The sequence below is a fragment of the Schistocerca serialis genome, chromosome 9 (genome assembly GCF_023864345.2).
Source record: "Schistocerca serialis cubense isolate TAMUIC-IGC-003099 chromosome 9, iqSchSeri2.2, whole genome shotgun sequence".
Taxonomy (NCBI): Eukaryota; Metazoa; Arthropoda; class Insecta; order Orthoptera; family Acrididae; genus Schistocerca; species Schistocerca serialis.
The window spans coordinates 74,561,431-74,576,175 of record NC_064646.1 but is presented as its reverse complement, the minus strand read 5'-3'; positions in this window follow the sequence as shown (position 1 = coordinate 74,576,175).

The window sequence follows — 14,745 nt, the reverse complement described above, 5'->3', positions numbered from 1 at the left end:
TCGTCACACGCCAATCCATCACAGCATACAACACTGCAATCCAGGGTCAGGCCGGCGCGGTAGACGCGAAACTAAATATCGGGACTAGTAACGTCACTGATCACTTTTATAAAGGTACTTCATCACTTTCCCGGTATTTATTTATTATTTAGGGGTCTAACCAAGGCTATGGTGACACCCTTCTCGGTTAAAAACCCTGTATTCCAATAATGGCCTCCACACACACACCATTCCCGCCAACCACTCTGGCGCATCTCGACACTCGCTCTCGCAACACGTCACAATCGATTGTTCGCCCTATCGACCTGCCGAGTGCAAAGTTATAGTAAGGGCCTACGGACCCTTTACAAGCTCTAATTTATTTTACACAGCTATAGAAGTTTCAGAAGAAAGGTACTTGACACTTATCGACCGAGTTCACAGGCATCCCAGTTTTCCTGTTAGTACTCGTCTCCCAATTAAATTTTTTGTGGAGGCGTAAAGATCCCGATTACAGAAAAATAGGTAAAATTTCACACAGAGCTATCAGTTCCCTATCCGAATGTTTAAATTAGAAGGCAGTCTATAGCTGATATTAAAAATTCACTGTTTACTCTGATAAGAGATAAGAATTGCAAACCCTTACTCATCGCCTTTGCATTGAACTTACTTGCCCTTAGTCGTGAGTCAAAAGGAGACCAAAACAGTAGGTTTGTGTTATTGTGCCTTTTACATTCAGTGAAGCATTTTTACAAACGTATTTCTCGTCATACAGCACCAACGAAGTGCCTGTACCGAAAAAAGACACATCAGAAACTGAATGTAATGGTGAATGGTGCGAAGTTTACTCTAAGGAAAGGTAAATATGATTATCATCCACAATGTGCTACATGCACCTCATATTTTAATGTATCTCAAGGAAACAATTTCTAGATTCATGAGGAAGTCATGTATTGTACTGTTATACACTGTAGCACTAAGTATAGTCCAAGTTCGTCGAGCTATGTTACTTGGTAGTGATAAACCACGGGAGACTTACTTTCGCCCTTAAGTTTTGCCCACAAGAGTAGAAACAGGTGGAAATGCAAGTAAGCCGAATGCCAGAAGGAAGACTGACGGAACAATCATTGAGGTACACTCTGGGAGGAGGGAGAAACCTTGGTAGGCTTAAAATAAGAAGCGCTCAAAAATCACATTTGAAAACGGAACAGGCAGTTAACCTAAACACTGGAACTAAAGAAGATAATGATTATGATTTATTAATTGTCCGGATTTTCGATAATCCAAACGGCCGACGTAATCCGTATAACCCAGGAACCACTTAGTGTACTGCAGACATCCTAAAATGGAATTTGACGAACAGATTCAGTAACAAATGTCTTTGTCGTTCAGTTCGATGCAGTTGTAGCTACACAGATTTCAAAACAAATTGGCGTTCGGGGAGCGACGGGCTAAGCTATGAATTTATTTTACAGACCGTAAAGATTTTTCCTGCAGATGACTATAGGGATTTTATTCTTTCTATGGCTTGGTGACTTTCACTGGTCTCGAAAGCTGCATTTATGTTGAGAGGATTTCAACTGATAGCTTATTACCTCCAATGTTGGTGGAAATCAAGTAGTATTTATATCTTGTCTTCCTCGTACAAACAGCCGGCCGGAGTGGCCGAGCGGTTAAAGGCGCTACAGTCTGGAACCGCACGACCGCTACGGTCGCAGGTTCGAATCCTGCTTCGGGCATGGATGTGTGTGATGTCCTTAGGTTAGTTAGGTTTAAGTAGTTCTAAGTTCTAGGGGACTTATGACCACAGCAGTTGAGCCCCATAGTGCTCAGAGCCATTTGAACCATTTGAACCTCGTACAAACACCCCGAAATTACATATTCGTTACGAATATCGTACGCCACTAAATAACATGCGAAACAATTTTTCCTCAGATCTGCAGTCAGACGCGAACTATCTTTTGTTTGCCAAGTCTGTTACTAAACAGTGTTAGCATAAAAGACTTCAGCAGGTGCGAAACACGCTAGAATACTGAACCCTTACAAGACTATATCTTAACAAAACTTTTAGTAACCTAAAGCTAGGCTAGTGTCTTTTTGGGCAAAGACAAACACATTTTTACCGTATTTTTTCTTACACCTAGCTAAGAACGTCCAGAAAATATTTAATTGAACTGATGTGAAATACCAAGAGTGATCTGCTTCATTTTTTCCGTTCCAGTCTTCATTAGGAGGCATGTTAATTTTATACTAACCTCTCGACAGCAAGATCATTATATACTTTTTCTAGAACCAAACGTGGAGATTTTACTGTTAAAAAATAAATAAATTATAGATTTACTCAGATTTTATGATTTTAGAACGTGATGGTATCGACACGTTGTTGGCAGGAATTTAGAATAAAAGCCGCGATTTATATAATGCGTTCTCATTCTTAAGTTGTGTATTACGATATAATATGGTACGCGAATGATATTTTGACGATTTTCCTCGGTATGGTATATCCTTCAGGAGCCCTGTAATCACGCAATGAAGATATATATTATCAGATTATGGGAAAGCAAAAACTTATATATTTAACTATAGTATGCGATAAACCTGTGTCTCGGACTGATACAATGAATAGGAAAAGCAAAAACATTTTCCGGTGCAAATTGTTTTATTGTTTCTCAGAATATTCGCGTAAAATGTATGCAGGGTGAGCATGGACGCCACCAACAAAGTTTCGAAACTTGTGCTAGGATTTTTTCTGAGTATTTTTGTATGAGAGGCTCGTTGTCGTCAATGGATCGTTGCAGAGTAATAACGTACGAATGAACTTCGAAAAGACAGGAAAAAAATTGGAAATCTGTGGTAAGGTCCTATGGGACCAAACTGCTGAGGTCATCGGTCACTGAGCTTACTCACTACTTTATCTAACTTACCCTAAGGACAACACATACACCCAAGCCCGAGGAAGGACTCGAAGCTCCGACGGGGGAGCCGTACGGACTGCAACAAGACGCCTCGGACCGCTCGGCTATCCCGCGCGGCGAAAAGTCAGGAGCACACTGTTATCGCAAGTCGGGTAGCTTTTACTCTACGCAAGGACCAGAACTTTCTGCCAATCGTTCATTTTCTCAACGATAGGAAGCCGCTTGTTGGTCACGGAGGGAATCGAGAACAGCCATGTGAACGTTGTTTCTTCGGATAATCTCTTCCCCCAATATGTACCTTCCGCTTCCCTAAAAGATAGAAATGGCACGGAGCAAGTCGAGGACATCCGGATCAGTATCAAACAGGCCTCCGCTGCCTTTGTGAAGTTGTTGTCACCATTTCGATACGGCACGACACTACACAATGTATACCGCCAGAATTTCGTGGTGAATAACCCTTTTGGTCACGAAAATCGGGGTGTCCCGCGTACTTCAGCTTTGGAGTAGGTTTCCAGTTGCCGCATCCATTTCACTCGCACTCTTCGATGCAACTGTTTTCCGTACCGCAACAGAACTGTGTCTGCAGGAAACCTGGAACACGTACTCTCTCCTGACAAAGTGCCATTCTTGTTGCGCGATTGTCTTATCGTAGGACGACACGTGTAACTTTGATTCTGAACTCCTCACGTAATCGGTTTATACCCCGGCTACCTTTCTGTTTGTGAAAATACCTTCACACCGGCGAAAAAGCCTGTAATAAACTATTAAACTATTACCAGTACGTACAACAGAGAGCACAGATTAAAGCAACACCCTTCTGACAGATGCAGAAGGCACTGTGATACGGTTTCCGTCGCTGCTGGAGCGGCTCAGTGTAGCATCATTGTGCAGCACCTCCATGGCATTCAGTGAGCCCACAGTCGAGATGTATACTGGCCGACTCTTCCTCAGTAAACCTATCCACTGCTAACTTGTATCCAACACTATTAACACTGTTGTAAAAGCAAACCGGAGATAGTCGAAAAAAAAGGAAGATTAGGATTTAACATCCCATTAAGGTCATTAGAGATGAACATAATGTTTTCGAGGATGAGGAAGGAAATCGGCTGTACTCTTTGAAAGGAACCATCACAGCATTCGCCTGGAGCGACTTAGGGAAATAGCGGAAAACGTAAATACTGGTGGCCGGACGGGGGCTCGAACCGTTGACCTCTCGAATGACGGTCCAGTGCGCTAACTTTTGCTCCACCTCCCTCGGTGAGGCAGTTGAAAGGTACTGAATAAGAGATGGGCTGAAGACTAATGTCCTTACCGTTGTCAACAGCAAAAGTATCGTTAGTGAATGGAAAAAGGTTGTCTCCAAACAAGACGCACAGCGCATACAGTTGACATTTACACTGTTGTGCAGATATTTTCATTGTAATATGGATACAGTGTCTTGAAAGGAGGATATAAGATGAACATCAACAAAAACACAACGAGAATAATGGAATGTAGTCGAATTAAGTCGGGTGACTCTGAGGGAATTAGGTTAGGAAATGAGACGCTTAAAGTAGTAAATGAGTTTTGCTATTTGGGGAGCAAAATAACTGATGACGGTCGAGTAGAGAGGATATAAAATGTAGACTGGCAATGACAAGGAAAGCGTTTATGAAGAAAAGAAATTTGTTAACATCGAGTATAGATTTAGGAAGTCGTTTCTGGAAGTATTTGTATGGAGTGTAGCCATGTATGGAAGTGAAACATGGACGATAAATAGTTTGGACAAGAAGAGAATAGAAGCTTTCGAGATGTGCTACAGAAGAATGGTGCATATTAGATGGGTAGATCACATAACTAATGAGGAGGTATTGAATAGAATTGGGGAGAAGAGAAATTTGTGGCACAGCTTGACTAGAAGAAGGGATCGGTTAGTAGGACATGGTTCAAATGGCTCTGAGCATTATGGGACTTAACATCCGAGGTCATCAGTCCCCTAGAACTTAGAACTACTTAAACCTAACTAACCTAAGGACATCAGACACATCCATCCCCGAGGCAGGATTCGAACCTGCGACCGTGGCGGTTGCACGGTTCCAGACTGTAGCGCCTAGAACCACACGGCCAACCCGGCCGGCAGTAGGACATGTTCTGAGGCATGAAGCGATCACCAATTTAGTATTGGAGGGCAGCGTGGAGCGTAAAAATCGTAGAGGGAGACCAAGAGATGAATACACAAAGCAGATTCAGAAGGATGTAGGTTGCAGTAGGTATTGGGAGATGAAAGAGCTTGCACAGGGTAGAGTAGCATGGAGAGCTGCATCAAATCAGTCTGCCTATTATTGAACTATATGAAATAAAATCGTCACAACTTCTGAACGGTTTGCGTTAGGACGATCAGACTACGCGGTTGGTCGATGGGCATCATGGGGATTATTATGCGCATGCGACGACGAAGCCCATTTTCTTTCGGAACGGTTCGTGAATAAGCAAAACTGGGGCATCTGGGGGACCAGGAATCCGCTTTTCGCGATCGAGAAGTCTCTTCATCCTCAACGGATGACTATGTGGTGTGCAATATCCAGTCAGGGAATAATCGGTGCGATATTCCTTTGTGGCACGGTGACTACCAAACGGTACGTGATGCTTTTGGAAGATGATTACGTCCGCATTATCAAAAGTGACCCCGATTTCGGAAATATGTGGTTCATGCAGGACGGAGCTCCATCCCATCGAAGCTGGAGAGTCTTTGGTGTCCTGGAGAAGTACTTTGAGCACCGCATTCAAGCTCTGGGGAACCTAGAGGCCACTGACATGAGCGTCGATTGGCCGCCATATTCTCTAAATCTCAACACATGCCACTCATTATTATGGGGCTACATTAAAGAAAAAGTGTACAGCAACATCCTCATAACCATTGCTGAGCTAAAAACAGCCATTCATGAGGTCATCGACAGCGTCGATGTTCCTACACTTCAACGGGTCATGCAGAATTTCGCTATTCATCTGCGCCAATCATCGTCAATGGTTTCAGGCATATCGAACGTGTCATAACTTAAATCCGAGTTTATGCAGTGACGTTTACATGTTGAATAAAGTGTGTACGCCGTAGTTTGTAACTAATGTTTCAATAACTGTCACCCTGTACAAAGAGAATGGGAGTAAGAAATGAAACGAATACCAATTGCTTTGTAACGAGCCACCAGAGACCAAGGGTCACTTGTATCAGAAGGCTGATAGCTTAGTTACATCTGAACAGGCGAGTTTCAGAACACAAAGTAACTGCACAGCACAAATATCTCATCTAATGCAGCACATAGATAATGGGTTCGAAAAGAGGAAAGACAAATGGTGTGGCATTTATCGATCTTTCATTGGATTATGATAGAGTCCAACACCCCATAATGTTTCACAAGTTCTACGTTTTAACCCAATACTGTTGTTGTTGTGGTCTTCAGTCCTGGGACTGGTCTGATGCAGCTCTTCTTCTCCAAGTAATTACTGCAACCTACATCCTTCTAAATCTTCTTACCGTATTTATGTCTTGGTCTCTCTCTACGGCTTTTACCCCCCACACTCCCTTTCAGTACCAAACTGGTGATCGACTGATGTCTCAGAATCTGTCCTTTCAATCGATCCCTTCTTTTAGTCAAACTGTGCCATAAATTTCTTGTCTCCCCAGTTCTGTTTATACCTCCTTATTAGATACATGATCTACCCAGCTTACCTTCAACATTCTTCTGTAGCACCACATTTCAGAAACTTCTATCTCTTCTTGTTTAAATTGTTTATCGTCCATGTTTCACTTCTGTACATGGCTATACTATATATAAATACGTTAAAAAAATTCTCCCTGACGCTTAAATCCATATTCAATGTTAAGAAATTTCTCTTCTTCAGAAATACTTTTCTTGTCATTGCCAGTCTACATTTTATATCCTCTCTACTTCGGCCATCATCAGTTATTGTGCTACCCAGACAGCAAAATCCATCTACTAATTTAAGTATTTCGTTTCTCAACCTTGGTTTATTTCAACTACATTCCATTACTCTTGTTTTGCTTTAATTCGTGTTCATCTTCCATCCCCCTTTCAAGGCACTGTTCAATCCGTTCAACTCCTCTTCCAAGTCCTTTGCTGTCTCTGACAGAACTGCAGTGTCATCGGCAAACCTGAAAGTATTTATTTCTTTTCTCCTAACTTTAATTCCTACTACAAATTTTTCTTTGTTCTTTTTTTTTCACTGCTTGTTCAGTGTACAGATTCAGTAACATCGGTAATAGATATAAACCCCGTCTCACTCTCTTCTCAATCACTGCTTTCCTTTCATGCGCTTCAAGTCTCATAACTGGCCTCTGGATTCTGTATAAACAGCCTATCACTCCCTGTATTTTACCCGTGCTAACTTCAGAATTTCAAAGAAGTTTTGCAGTCAACATTATCAAAAGCCCTATCGAAATCTACAAATGCTATCAACGTAGATTTGCCTTTCCTTAACCTATTTTCTAAGGTAAGTCGTAGGATTAGTATTGCCACGCTTGTTCCTACATTTATCCGGAATCCAAACTGATCTTTCCCGACATCAGCTTCTACCAGTTTTTCCATTCTTCTGTAAAGAATACGTGTTAGTATTTAGCAGCCATGTCGAATGAAACTGATAGTCCGATAATGCTTTCTTTGGATTTAGAATTACTACATTCTTCTTGAAATATGAGTCTTGATTGCTAAATTTCTGGCTTACCATTATACAATCAATCTGAAATCTTCTGGTGTCTCCAGGTATCTTCCACGTATAAAACCATCTTTTATGATTGTTGAACCAAGTGGTAGCGATGATCAAATTATGCTCTGTGCAAAACTCTACCAGGTTTCAGTAAAAGAAAAGTCACTCTACTGCACAATCGAAGATTCTGTGTCGAATTCCAAGGAAGACACAGCCTTTCGAGGAACCGAAGAAATGGCGTACTTCCAGAGAGTTTATTGCCTCCAACATTTACACAAATGACCAGCCAGGACGCGAACGTTTCTTATATGCTGACGACATTGCTTTGACAGTACAGATACACGATTCTGAAGAAGGAGAAGAGACGTAACAAGAGCTCTGGGAATGTTTTCTGATTACCATAACTACAGGGTTTCATAAATTCACTGTAGCTCCATTCATTGACATATGGTCACGACACACTACAGATACGTAGAAAAACTCATAAAGTTTTGTTCGGCTGAAGCCGTACTTCAGGTTTCTGCCGCCAGAGCGCTCGAGAGCGAAGTGAGACAAACTGGCGACAGGAGCCGAGAAAGCGTATGTCGTGCTTGAAATGCACTCACATCAGTCAATCATAACAGTGCAACGACACTTCAGGACGAAGTTCAACAAAGATCCACCAACTGCAACCTCCATTCGGCGATGGTATGCGCAGTTTAAAGCTTCTGAATGCCTCTGTAAGGGGAAATCAACGGGTCGGCCTGCAGTGAGCGAAGAAACGGTTGAACGCGTGCGGGCAAGTTTCACGCGTAGCCCGCGGAAGTCGACGTATAAAGCAAGCAGGGAGCTAAACGTACCACAGCCGACGGTTTGGAAAATCTTACGGAAAAGACTAAAGCAGAAGCATTTCTTAAACAGGAGATTGGAAAACCGATGGATCGGTCGTGGTGGAGATCATGATCAACAATTCATGTCATGGCCTCCACGCTCTCCCGACTTAACCCCATGCGATTTCTTTCTGTGGGGTTATGTGAAAGATTCAGTGCTTAAACCCCCTCTACCAAGAAATGTGCCAGAACTGCGAGCTCGCATCAACGATGCTTTCGAACTCATTGATGGGGACATGCTGCGCCGAGTGTGGGAGGAACTTGATTATCGGCTTGATGTCTGCCGAATCACTAAAGGGGCACATATCGAACGTTTGTGAATGCCTAAAAAAACTTTTTGAGTTTTTGTATGTGTGTGCAAAGCATTGTGAAAATATCTCAAATAATAAAGTTATTGTAGAGCTGTGAAATCGCTTCAATCATTTGTAATAACCCTGTAGAACCACCTGAAAATAAAAGCACGCAAAACTCAGATCTGCGCTTTATACCTACAAAACAGAAAGGCAGGAAGGAAACTGAAAGTCTTTCGGGAAGCCATTACGCTGGAGCAGTGTCTTAGATCCAGATGATTGGTGGTACACAGATCACTCACTTATCGGCGACTGTGCCTCAGTACTAAACATAAGGTGTCGGAGGGAAATAATATCATCCGGAAATTTGTTGGGGGTATTATTAGGGGCTGTGAAATGAAAGCGAAACAGAAAGGGAAAAAGTAAGTGAATTAGTATTTCAAAAGCAATCGGAGTAACTGTTAATACATGTATCCCACTGTGAATGCATGTGGTCACTGCCTTCATGGAAAAGTGTTTCCGTTTGCCTACGCAGCCGTGATTGTACATAGGTGTGCATCTCTTCGTCCGAAGCAAATCGACGACCACAAATGTTTTTGTCAGAGCTGCCAAAATGTGGAAATCGCATGGGGAGAGACTGAGGCTATATGGAAGATGTATAAGGGTTTTCCAGCCAAACTTTTGCAGTGTAGTCGAAACAACCTTGGCAGAAGTTTCGCTGGTAAATCCTTACACATCCTCGATACTGTTCCTATCTTTCCCCATGCGATTTCCAAATTTTTGGAGCCCCGAAGAAATACATTCGTGGTCGTCAATTTGCTTCGTACGAAGAGCTCCACATCTGGGTACAATCACGGTTCCGTAGGCAGTCGCAAACTTTTTTCCAAGTAGGCACTGACCACCTTCGCTCACAGTGGGATACATTTGTTAATAGTTATGGCGATGACTTTTTAAATAGTAAACAATTTTCCTACTTTTTTCCATCTGTCTTGCTTTCCTTTGACTGCTCCTTATAGATGGGATGCATAAAATCATTTGGCCCATACTTCTTTTGCAGCACTCTGTTTCTCGGCTGGTGTGTGTATGCCTGCCCAGTGTGGTGCGAGTCCGCTCACACGGAAGGAGTAGCAGCCCTCAATGAAACTGCAAGGCAAATTACTGGATGTCTGAAACCAACTCCTGTTGATAAACTTTACTATGTGACAAACACCGCTCCGACATACTCTGGAAAGCAGCAGCAAATGCCGTAAAGGAGACGGTCAAAAAAATTTGTCACACCCACTGCATTGATATACCTAGCTTTAAGTCTAGGAAGAGCTTTTTGTAGTTCAGGTTTGCAGTAAATACATCAGAGAAGAAAGCCACAAAAAACTGTGGGCAGCTAAACTAGTTCACTTCCAAGCTGCCGTAAAGATAGCGGGATGCTTACCTACTGCACCCAACTTGGACTGTATCACACGGGTATCGGTGAACAGGTTAAGAACGGGCTTTGGCAAATCTAAGGACAAACTAGTGGAATATGGATACTTTGTGAATATGGAGAATTACAGACAGCGAAACATTTGTGCTATAATTTTATTTTTCCCTGATTCGTGCAAGGGGGAAGCACAAGAACGTGCTTTAGTGTGCGTTCCTGGACAAAGACTGATTTCAGTGTTGTATGTGTGTATATGTATAAACTCCTATTTCCTTACCTGAAATTGTAATTTTATAGAATAAGTGTATGCTCATGACTTGAGTGAATATATAAATTCAAAATAGTCAGAAAATATTCCATAACAACCCCCTAATTTTTATCGGTAGAGTTCGGGTTCACACCATATGCTTTTGTACGCTTTCCAATATATTCTGGAAACATATTTTTCTGCTTGACGTTGACCCCTCTAAAGTATTGGTTGAAAGATCTCAACAGCCTCTCTTGTTCTTTATGCTACCCATGTGTTTTTTTTTTGTATGAGGGTACAAAACAACGTCGTTAAGGGTATAAATCAGGGGAACGCTGTCAACAAGACATGCTGTGTAGGAGCTGACATTATCACGACGAAGAATTCTGCAACGCTTTAGTTTTTTCCTTATTTTATCCATGAACTGCAGCAAATAAATGGACGTAAACCATTCAGTATTAACTGTTATTCGAAATCTTTAAAGTACAGGTTGCAACATGTCTTGCGTAATCAAAGAAAAAAGCGATAATTTTCTTCGTGCAACAATCTTACGTCCTCAGATGCACTGATTATTTTACCTATTTCGGTCGATATCTCTCATTTTAAGTTTCGTTACTTATAATCAAGATATTTGGGATCCCATGATTTTTCTTAGCTGAGCCTTCTTCCCTCCTTATCGGCGAGTGAACGAACGGACGAAGGCATGGAAATAAGTAGTTCATTAACACATATTTTCGATATCATTTTCCTCGGTAAATGCTATGGATAGGGTCTGAATGTCCGGACGAAAAGGAGCACATCTGGTTACAACCAAGGTTCCGCAGACAACCGTAAACATCTTTTCAAGATGGCATTGGGCGCCTTGTCTCACAGTGGGATAAATTTGGTATAATTCATCACATGTCAAACAGGTAGACGTCAACGTCACCTGCAGAATTATAACAGGTGTTTGAAATCGACTCCTTTAGAGTGGATTTACCACAGTGCAGGAATAGCACCCCCTCCCATTCGAAGAGAAATTGCGGCCTATAGGGAACGAAAGAAAGTGGAACAAGAACAACCACATCCCCTGAGTGGGCCTAAACAGCATTCTCAGTGACTGAAGTCAGTGAAGAGTTTTCTTAGAACACCAAAGGCGCTTACTATCACTGCTAAAAATGCCAGGGTGAGAATTTGTAGGGGTAAGACTTCCCTTCCGTCTTGATGGAAAAGTGTTTCTGAAACTCTGTCTCCAGGATATGACGACAAATGGATGACCTGGAAGTCTTTGAATAGGCTGAGATCAGGAGTGGGTAGATCAAGGTTTAATCTGGAAAGATGGGGATACAGTTCAGAAAACAAAATAATGTGTCATTGTGGAGAAATCCAGACTGTCCAGCACATGCTCTAGCGTCAACTAAGTCTCGCCTAATGTATTGCAGAAGACCTCCACTAAGCGACAGAAAGTGGACTGGAAGTGGCCAAATTTTGGTCAAAGACTCTGTGACATCTTAACTGTTCACCTACGTGTGTTCTCGAGAATAATTATAGCAATATATATTAACGATAAACAGTGTTGATGTTCCACATTAATATTCATCTACGCGCATTACGTGTTGCCACTTCTCAGCGTGTGGGGGTAAGTACAGCACTCAGGAATAGTGTTGAATATGATCGTTTTGATGGACCAGATGTTACGGAATGAGGACACATAATACCTCATGGGCATACTGAAAGCGAAGTCTTTGGACGGGTCACATTCACTGGTGAATGTTATTGTTAGACTGTACTCCTTCCGCATGTGCATTCGCCACTGACTTCGTTTTCACAGGCAACAATGTGCGATCACATCGAATTGCCCAAGTGGAAGAGCTCTTGGAACCAGAGAATGTTTTGCGAACGAACTGACCTACCGTTCCCCAGACTTAAATGCCTTCGAGGACGGTTGATATGCGTTGGGGAGGCGTACTGCAGCCCGCCCACAAGCACCAACAACAATGTCGCAGTTGTCAACCTCGGTGGTCGAGCGGTTCTATGCGCTTCAGTCCGGAACTGCGCTGCTTCTACGGTCGCAGGCTCCAATCCTGCCTCGGGCATGGATGTGTGTGATGTCTTTAGGTTAGTTAGGTTTAAGTAGTTCTAGGTGTAGGGGACTGATGACCTAAGATGGTAGGTCCCATAGTGCTTAGAGCCATTAGAATCACCTGTCAACCTCACTTATGGAGGAATGGAACGCCGTACCACAAGAACCCCTTGTTAACTCCGCGACCAGCACGGGTGCACGTCAGCAGAAAATGCGCTGCTGTGCGTGGTGGTCACACACCCTATTAAGAATCATGTCCCGCCTTTTATATTGTCGAGGAGAGCATCATAAATCACTGTGAATTCGGTGTAATTAAGCCGAAATTGATGAACCGTGTTGTTCATATTTCCATTACGTTAGTAACTTATTTCGTTACGTAAACAGTGAACACTGTTAACTTGTCCAGCTATTATCATATTAATAACAATTTTTGATCTGATCAGCTCCACTCAGTGTAGCTCCCTCACATTCGTTTAACTAGTTGAGCGGGGTCAGGGATTTTCTCTGCCTCGTGATGGCTGGGTGTTGTGTGCTGTCCTTAGGTTAGTTAGGTTTAAGTAGTTCTAAGTTCTAGGGGACTGATGACCTAAGATGTTAAGTCCCATAGTGCTCAGAGCCATTTGAACCAATTAGTTGAGATTTCCCTACTGTATTCTTTGTCCATCACGAGCAAATTATGTATGGCACATCGTAATTTCTTTTCATCGTCAAATGCAACGAACGGATAGTCTGTAAAACCGCAAGTGTTTAACGTTCCATGCTGTGATACCTTGAAATTTACAAAAATTGAAATGATACGGTTTAAATGCCATGAACGCACACGAATTGTACATGACTTCCACATAGATTTTGATTAGATACTGAAACATAACACTGTGTTTTATACGCTGAAATAAATAGGTTTCTTTTGAGCCAGATTCGTACCCCATTTATGTTCTACACGATCGCTCAGGTGCTTCACCAGCATTATTTCGATCGAAGTTATATCTGCCTGGCGTTTCAGATAAACCATTATTTTGTCCAAATGCATTCTTGAGTCCTTAAGTAAGTGTCTTCAGTTTGAGCGTCAACTTTGTCAGGTAAACAATCATCACTATCGTCGAGGACTGCAGGCGAAGAAACGGCGATAATTTCGGAAGAAATCATTAGTTTAAAATCGGAGTCCTCAGTTTCTTTTACGGTTGTCCAATTCCATTCCGCTGAAGTGCTATATTCGGTAGCTATGTTTTTCAATAGTTCTACTCAGACCATGTAACTTTTTGCCCCTGGACAATAGTAACCTCGTTCCCTACGATGTCACTTTACACTTGCAATAAACACGGGCAGTTCAATAGTGCACAACTCAACGTCAACTTGTTAGCTGATACAGGGACAGGATATAAGTGTAGGTGTTGACAGAATTGAAACGTCCCCTTCTTGAAGAATTATACAAGACTGTGCTTTAACTGCCACACAGTATTTTTTAGCGCAACGCAATCTGACTTTCAATAATCCCTACAAAAGAATGGCCCTGTCTAATATTAACCTATACGTTTCACAAATCACTTACCTCACAAAAATCTTCGTTACTCGAACTACTGCAATACAGCGAGCGCCACTACTGCCAGCTAAATAAAAGATTCAAACTAAGGAAGGCACTAACTACTGATAGGCATAGTTAGCAAATGAAAGATTTTAATAGAGAACAAACACTGTATTCACCTTAATAGTCATATTATATATAGCAGTTCATGACAGTCTTACGAATTTCAAAACTCCGCCATCTCTCTCCCCACATCCATCACTGCTGGCGGCTCACCTCCAACTGCGCAACGCTACGCGCTGTTCACATCCAGCTGCCGCTGCCCAACACTACAATGGCAGACAACAATGCAAACTACCCACAGACTGCACACAGCACAGCCAGTGATTTTTCATATAGAGCGCTACGTGGCGTTACCAATAAGAAAACATAAACAGCCTACTTACAGTATATAAATTTAACAGTAATTGTCGTCGTCCATTATTGCTACTAATTTTTACGGATGGTCATATACTGTGTAGCTCAAGTGGTTAAAATGGCTCTGAGCACTATAGGACTTAACATCTGAGCTCATCAGTCCCATAGACTTAGAACTACTAAAACCTAACTAATCTAAGGACAAATGGTTCAAATGGCTCTGAGCACTATGGGACTCAACTGCTGTGGTCATCAGTCCCCTAGAACTTAGAACTACTTAAACCTAACTAACCTAAGGACATCACACACATCCATGCCCGAGGCAG